Below are 7,922 nucleotides of genomic sequence, written 5' to 3'. Positions count from 1 at the left end.
AAGTGCCAATCTCATTTGATAGTAAATCATATTGTACTACCTACTTATGAACAATTGGAAATGCTATGATTGATAGTGATGGATATTTAACTGTATGGTCGAAAAGCAAGTGGGCATATATTTCACTATTGTGTCTTTCTTGGATAGCGGGCCATACAGTGTAATGTGGATGTGTAGAGCAGGGATGGGCAACTTTGATGGGGGTGGGGGCCACAAAAAAATCACCATGGGGTGAAAAAAATAAAACGCAGGTTTGCTGCAATTCTACACATTTTGTCATGGGATGTAGAGACATTTTGTCACGTACAGTGGGGCAAAAAAGTATTTAGTCAGCCACCAATTGTGCAAGTTCTCCCATTTAAAAAGATGAGAGAGGCCTATTTTCATCATAGGTACACTTCAACTATGACAGATAAAATGAGAAAAAAAATCCAGAAAATCACATTGTAGGATTTTTAATGAATTTATTTGCAAATTATGGTGGAAAATAAGTATTTGGTCAATAATAAAAGTTTATCTCAATACTTTGTTATATAACCTTTGTTGGCAATGACAGAGGTCAAAGTCTTCACAAGGTTTTCACACACTGTTGCTGGTATTTTGGCCCATTCCTCCATGCAGATCTCCTCTAGAGCAGTGATGTTTTGGGGCTGTTGCTGGGCAACTCGGACTTTCAACTCCCTCCAAAGATTTTATATGGGGTTGAGATCTGGAGACTGGCTAGGCCACTCCAGGACCTTGAAATGCTTCTTACGAAGCCACTCCTTCGTTGCCCGGGCGGTGTGTTTGGGATCATTGTCATGCTGAAAGACCCAGCCACGTTTCATCTTCAATGCCCTTGCTGATGGAAGGAGGTTTTCACTCAAAATCTCACGATACATGGCCCCATTCATTCTTTCCTTTACACGGATCAGTCATCCTGGTCCATTTGCAGAAAAACAGCCCCAAAGCATGATGTTTCCACCCCCATGCTTCACAGTAGGTATGGTGTTCTTTGGATGCAACTCAGCATTCTTTGTCCTCCAAACACGACAAGTTGAGTTTTTACCAAAAAGTTATATTTTGGTTTCATCTGACCATATGACATTCTCCCAATCAAATCAAATCAAATCAAATCAAATTTATTTATGTAGCCCTTCGTACATCAGCTGATATCTCAAAGTGCTGTACAGAAACCCAGTCTAAAACCCCAAACCCTTGATCTAGCCAAGGCTTTTGACTCTGTCAATCACCACATCCTCATCGGCAGACTCGACAGCCTTGGTTTCTCAAATGATTGCCTCGCCTGGTTCACCAACTACTTCTCTGATAGAGTTTCAAATCGGAGGGTCTGCTGTCCGGACCTCTGGCAGTCTCTATGGGGGTGCCACAGGGTTCAATTCTTGGACCGACTCTCTTCTCTGTATACATCAATGATGTCGCTCTTGCTGCTGGTGAGTCTCTGATCCACCTCTACGCAGACGACACCATTCTGTATACTTCTGGCCCTTCTTTGGACACTGTGTTAACAACCCTCCAGGCAAGCTTCAATGCCATACAACTCTCCTTCCGTGGCCTCCAATTGCTCTTAAATGCATGCTCTTCAACCGATCGCTGCCTGCACCTGCCCTCCTGTCCAACATCACTACTCTGGACGGTTCTGACTTAGAATACGTGGACAACTAGAAATACCTAGGTGTCTGGTTAGACTGTAAACTCTCCTTCCAGACCCACATCAAACATCTCCAATCCAAAGTTAAATCTAGAATTGTCTTTCTATTTCGCAACAAAGCATCCTTCACTCATGCTGCCAAACATACCCTTGTAAAACTGACCATCCTACCAATCCTCGACTTCGGCGATGTCATTTACAAAATAGCCTCCAATACCCTACTCAACAAATTGGATGCAGTCTATCTATCCGTTTTGTCACCAAAGCCCCATATACTACCCACCATTGTGACCTGTTCGCTCTCGTTGACTGGCCCTCGCTTCATACTCGTCGCCAAACCCACTGGCTCTATGTCATCTACAAGACCCTGCTAGGTAAAGTCCCCCCTTATCTCAGCTCGCTGGTCACCATAGCATCTCCCACCTGTAGCACACACTCCAGCAGGTATATCTCTTTAGTCACCCCCAAAACCAATTCTTTCTTTAGCCGCCTCTCCTTCCAGTTCTCTGCTGCCAATGACTGGAACGAACTACAAAAATCTCTGAAACTGGAAACACTTATCTCCCTCACTAGCTTTAAGCACCAACTGTCAGAGCAGCTCACAGATTACTGCACCTGTACATAGCCCACCTATAATTTAGCCCAAACAACTACCTCTTTCCCTACTGTATTTATTTTATTTATTTATTTATTTTGCTCCTTTGCACCCCATAATTTTTTATTTCTACTTTGCACATTCTTCCACTGCAAATCTACCATTCCAGTGTTTTACTTGCTATATTGTATTTACTTTGCCACCTTGGCCTTTTTTTGCCTTTACCTCCCTTATCTCACCTCATTTGCTCACATCGTATATAGACTTGTTTATACTGTATTATTGACTGTATGTTTGTTTTACTCCATGTGTAACTCTGTGTCGTTGTATGGGTCAAACTGCTTTGCTTTATCTTGGCCAGGTCGCAATTGTAAATGAGAACTTGTTCTCAACTTGCCTACCTGGTTAAATAAAGGTGAAATAAAAAAATTGAAAAAATAAAAAGACGGGCCTGGACATGTACTGGCTTAACCAAGGGGACATGTCTGGCACTTCAGGATTTGAGTCCCTGGTGGCGTAGTGTGTTACTGATGGTAGGCTTTGTTACTTTGGTCACAGCTCTCTGCAGGCCATTCACTAGGTCTCCCCGTTGGGTTCTGGGATTTTTGCTCAGCGTTCTTGTGATCATTTTGACCCCACGGGGTAAGATCTTGCGTGGAGCCCCAGATCGAGGGAGATTATCAATGGTCTTGTATGTCTTCCATTTCCTAATAATTCCATGTTCGTTTATTTATTAAATTATTCACTCCCTGTACTTTCTTCCTAACTCCCAGCGTACACGTTACACATTTTTGCAGTTTTTAATATGATATCTGAGTGAGACTGACTAGCAAAATCAATGTGGGACCACCGGGCCGGTAATTTGACCATGATTACTAGATTTATAGATACAATGCCTTCAGAAAGTATTCACACCCCTTGACCTTTTCCACATTTCGTTGTGTTACAGCCTGAATTTTAAATGGAATAAATTGACATGTGTCACTGGCCTACACACAATACCCATAATGTCAAAGTGGAATTTTTACAAATTAATTAAAAATGAAAAACTGTAATGTCTTGAGTCAATAAGTATTCAACCCTTTTGTTCTGGCAAGCCTAAATATGTTCAGGAGTTAAACTTTGTTTAACCTGTCACATAATAAGTTGCATGGACTCTGTGTGCAGTAATAGTGTTTAACATGACTTTTGAATGACTACCTCATATCTGTACCCCAAACATACAATTAATTATCTGCAAGGTCCCTCAGTTGAGCAGTGAATTTCAAACACAGATTCAACCACAAAGACCAGGGAGGTTTTTCAATGCCTCGCAAAGAAGGGCAGATATTGGTAGATGGGTAAAAAAAACAAAAAAACAGACATTGAATATCTCTTTAAGTATGGTGAAGTTATTAATTACTCTTTGGATGGTGTTTTAATACACCCAGTCACTAAAAAGATACCGGGGTCCTTCCTAACTCAGTTGCCGGAGATGAAGGAAACCACTCAGGGATTTCACCATGAGGCCAATGGTGACTTTAAAATACTTACGGAGTTTAATGACTGTGATAGGAGAAAACTGAGGGTGGATTAACACTGTAGTTACTCCACAATACTAACCTAAATGACAGAGTGAAAAGAAGGAAGCCTGTAGAGAATAAACATATTCCAAAACGTTCATCCTGTTTGCAACAAGGCACTAAAGTAATACTACAAACAATGTGGCAAAGAAATTAACTTGATGTCCGGAAAACAAAGTGTCGTGTTTGGTACAATCCAACACAACACATCACTGAATACCACTCTTCATTATTTTCAAGCATGATGGTGGGAGATAAAAATAAATGCAACACATTTAAATGTTTTGTCATTTAGCAGAAGCTCTTATCCAGAACGACTTACAGTAATGAGGGCATCATTTTTACAACTTTTCTTTGTACTGGTCCCCCGTGGGAATCGAACCCAAACCTTGGTGTTGCAAGCACCATGCTCTACCAACTGAGCAACACGGGAGGAAAACCTAGAGGAAAACCTGGTTCAGTCTGCTTTCCAACACACACTGGGAGACAAATTCACCTTTCAGCAAGACAAAAACCTAAAACACAAGCCAAATATACACTGGATTTGCTTACCAAGATGACATTGAATATTCCTGAATGGCCTAGTTACAGTTTTGACTTAAATCGGCATGAAAATCTATGGAAAGACATGAAAATAGCTGTCTAGCAATGATCAACAACCAACTTGACAGAGCTGAAAATATTGTACAATCCAGGTGTGCAAAGCTCTTAAAGACTTATCCAGAAAGACTCTCAGCTGTAATCACTCGAACATGTGTTGACTCAGGGGTGTGAATACTTATGTAAATTAGATATTTCTGTATTTCATTTTCAATCAATCTGCAAACATTTCTAAAAACATGTTTTCACTGTCATGGGGTATTGCATGTAGATGGGTGAGAGAGGAAATATATTTAATCCATTTTGAGTTCAGGCTGTAACACGACAAAATTTGGAATTAGTCAAGGGGTGTGAATACTTTCTGAAGGAACTGTAGCTGGCTGCTAGTCTAACTTACCAATCTGAAAATGTTAGCTGACATGGGCTAATTGAGTGACTATCAGTGACTGACATACAAGAGAAGAACTGCTGATGCACAACCAAAATTCACAATTGCACCTTGTGTGTTCTACTATTGCAACTCGCAATATTATAACAAATAAATGTGTGTGTTGGGGGGAATTGATCTGAGAGCCGCCAGTTGCCCATCCCAATAGACCCCTTTCTGTGTTTGCAAACCTTGCCGTACGAGAGCGATGCGTGCCAGTTGCTGGCAGAACAAGAGGGCAGCAAAAAAAGCCTATATTTACATGTTGCTTATGAATGCATTACACAATACTTTGGGATTTTAAGGCTCATATGAATGTCCTGCTTAATATAATATGTGCGTCATCATCGCGTATACACTGCATTATACTTTAAAAAACACTTAAACTTCAACCAGTACAATGGCTCTTTGGCTTTTGCTACAGCCTATACCAATGAGCTGCTGCATCCAAAATAGTTATTTTGAAAAGATCACAACCAAATATAATCTTAACGGCTGTTCAAGCAAGAATCAAAACATCATTGAGAACCCCAAAAAGTTATTTGGTTTACAAGTAATAAAAACATAAATCCAGGCTATGTTGAATGGGTGCAGATGGCGATGGCTTTCTTACTGCTGCCAAGAGTCGCACGCATTTCTGCGTGACGTCAGTGTGTCGTGTATTGGAAAGGGGTCTATGAGAAATGACAAGTCAAGCATTGGCCTGCAGTCAGATGAAGCTGTGCGAGCGTCTGAAGTGTTGGAATGAAGTGCTAACCTTTTTACACATCTCTGTAATCATTCATAGAAAGGTAGCGATAATTTAAACAAAACATATACTGCCCTCAAGTATAGTACAGGCCAACATGCAAGGAGCTCAGATGGCAAGTAGGTATTATGATTCTTCTTCATGTACCGTAGTAGTGCTCTAAGAGTCAAATTGTGGACATAAAGTTTCACTGGATGGTAAATGTAAAAGTGTAAAGTCTCCTATTTCTAACCAGGTTGCTACACATTACAGTAATGGGTTGTTAGATGTTGCTCTCCAGACTCATGTGAGCCAGTCTGCTAACATTTCAGAGTATCAGGAGTGCACTTACAAAAACGTGTTCCATAAGGGTTCTTTGGCTGTCCCCATAGGAGAACCCTTTTTGGTTCCAGGTAGAACCCTTTTGAGTTCCATGTAGAACTCTCTGTGGAAAGGGTTCTACATGGAACCAAAAGGTTTCTACCTGGAACCAAATAGGGTTCTTCAAAGTGTTCTCCTTTGGAGACAGCTGAAGAACCCTTTTAGGTTCTAGATATCATATTATTTTCTAAGCGTGTAGGAAGGAAGGAACTCACCAAATGTGGAATACAGTTACTATGGTAACTTTGTAATGTTTAAATCACCAATTGATGTCCATATATGATTTCTGATTTATGTGGCTTTTGTTATTGTCCATTTGGGTGTTGCTAAAGGAAGTGTAATCTACACTGAACAAAAATATACAAATATAAATGTAAAGTGTTGGGCCCATGTTTCATGAGCTGAAATAAAAGCTCCCAGAAATGTTCTATCCGCACAAAAAGCTTATTTCTCTCATATTTTGTGCACAAATGTTACATCCCTGTTAGTGAGCCTTTCTCCTTTGCCAAGATAATCCATCCACCTGAAAGGTGTGGCATATCAATAAGCTAATTAAACTGCATGATCATTACACAGGTGCGCCTTGTACTGGGGACAATGAAAGGCCACTCTCAAATGTGCAGTTTTGTCACACAGCACAATGCCACAGATATCTCAAGTTTTGAGGGAGCATGCTTTTTGGCATGCTGACTACAGGAATGTCCACCAGAGCTGTTGCCAGAGAATTGAATTGTCATTTCTCTACCATAAGCCGCCTCCAACATAGTTTTAGAGAATTTGGCAGTACGTCCAACGGTCCACTCAACCGCAGACCACGTGTATGGCATTGTGTGGGCGAGCGGTTTGCTGATGTCAACGTTGTGAACAGAGTGCCCCTTGATGGTGTTGGGGTTATGGTATGGGCAGGCATAAGCTACAGACAATAAACAGAATTGCATTTTATCGATGGCAATTTGAATGTACAGAGATGCCGTGACGAGATCCTGAGGCCCATTGTGGTGCCATTCATCCTCTGCCATCACCTCATGTTTCAACATGATAATGTTTCAACATGATAATGCACAGCCCCATGTCACAAGGATCTGTACACATTTCCTGGAAACTGAAAATGTCCCAGTTCTTCCATCGCCTGCATACTCACCAGACATGTCACCCATTGAGCTATTTTGGCATGCTCTGGATTGACGGGTACGACAGCGTGTTCCAGGTCCCGCCAATATCCAGCAACTTCACACAGCAATTAAAGAGGAGTTGAACAACCTTTCACAGGCCACAATCAACAGCCTGATCAACTCTATGTGAAGGAGATGTGTCGCGCTGCATGAAGCAAATGGTGGTCAAAGCAGATACTGACTGGTTTTCTGATCCACGACCCTACCTTTTTTTCAGTATTTGTGACCAACAGATGCATATCTGTATTCCTAATAATGTGAAATCTGTAGACTAGGGCCTAATGAATTTTTCAATGTGCACTCTAAGTCAGTAAAATCTTTGAAATTGTTGTGTTTATATTTTTGTTCAGTATAGATGAGATCATCAAATCAAATCAAATTTATTTATATAGCCCTTCGTACATCAGCTGATATCTCAAAGTGCTGTACAGAAACCCAGCCTAAAACCCCAAACAGCAAGCAATGCAGGTGTAGAAGCACGGTGGCTAGGAAAAACTCCCTAGAAAGGCCAAAACCTAGGAAGAAACCTAGAGAGGAACCAGGCTATCTGGGGTGGCCAGTCCTCTTCTGGCTGTGCCGGGTGGAGATTATAACAGAACATGGCCAAGATGTTCAAATGTTCATAAATGACCAGCATGGTCAAATAATAATAATCCCAGGCAGAACAGTTGAAACTGGAGCAGCAGCACGGCCAGGAGGACTGGGGACAGCAAGGAGTCATCATGTCAGGTAGTCCTGAGGCATGGTCCTAGGGCTCAGGTCCTCCAAGAGAGAGAAAGAAAGAGAGAAAGAGAGAATTAGAGAGAG

Source organism: Oncorhynchus mykiss, chromosome 9, assembly GCF_013265735.2.
Source record: "Oncorhynchus mykiss isolate Arlee chromosome 9, USDA_OmykA_1.1, whole genome shotgun sequence".
NCBI classification, from domain to species: domain Eukaryota; kingdom Metazoa; phylum Chordata; class Actinopteri; order Salmoniformes; family Salmonidae; genus Oncorhynchus; species Oncorhynchus mykiss.
The sequence above is the reverse complement of the archived record's forward strand: the minus strand, read 5'-3'. Positions refer to the sequence as shown.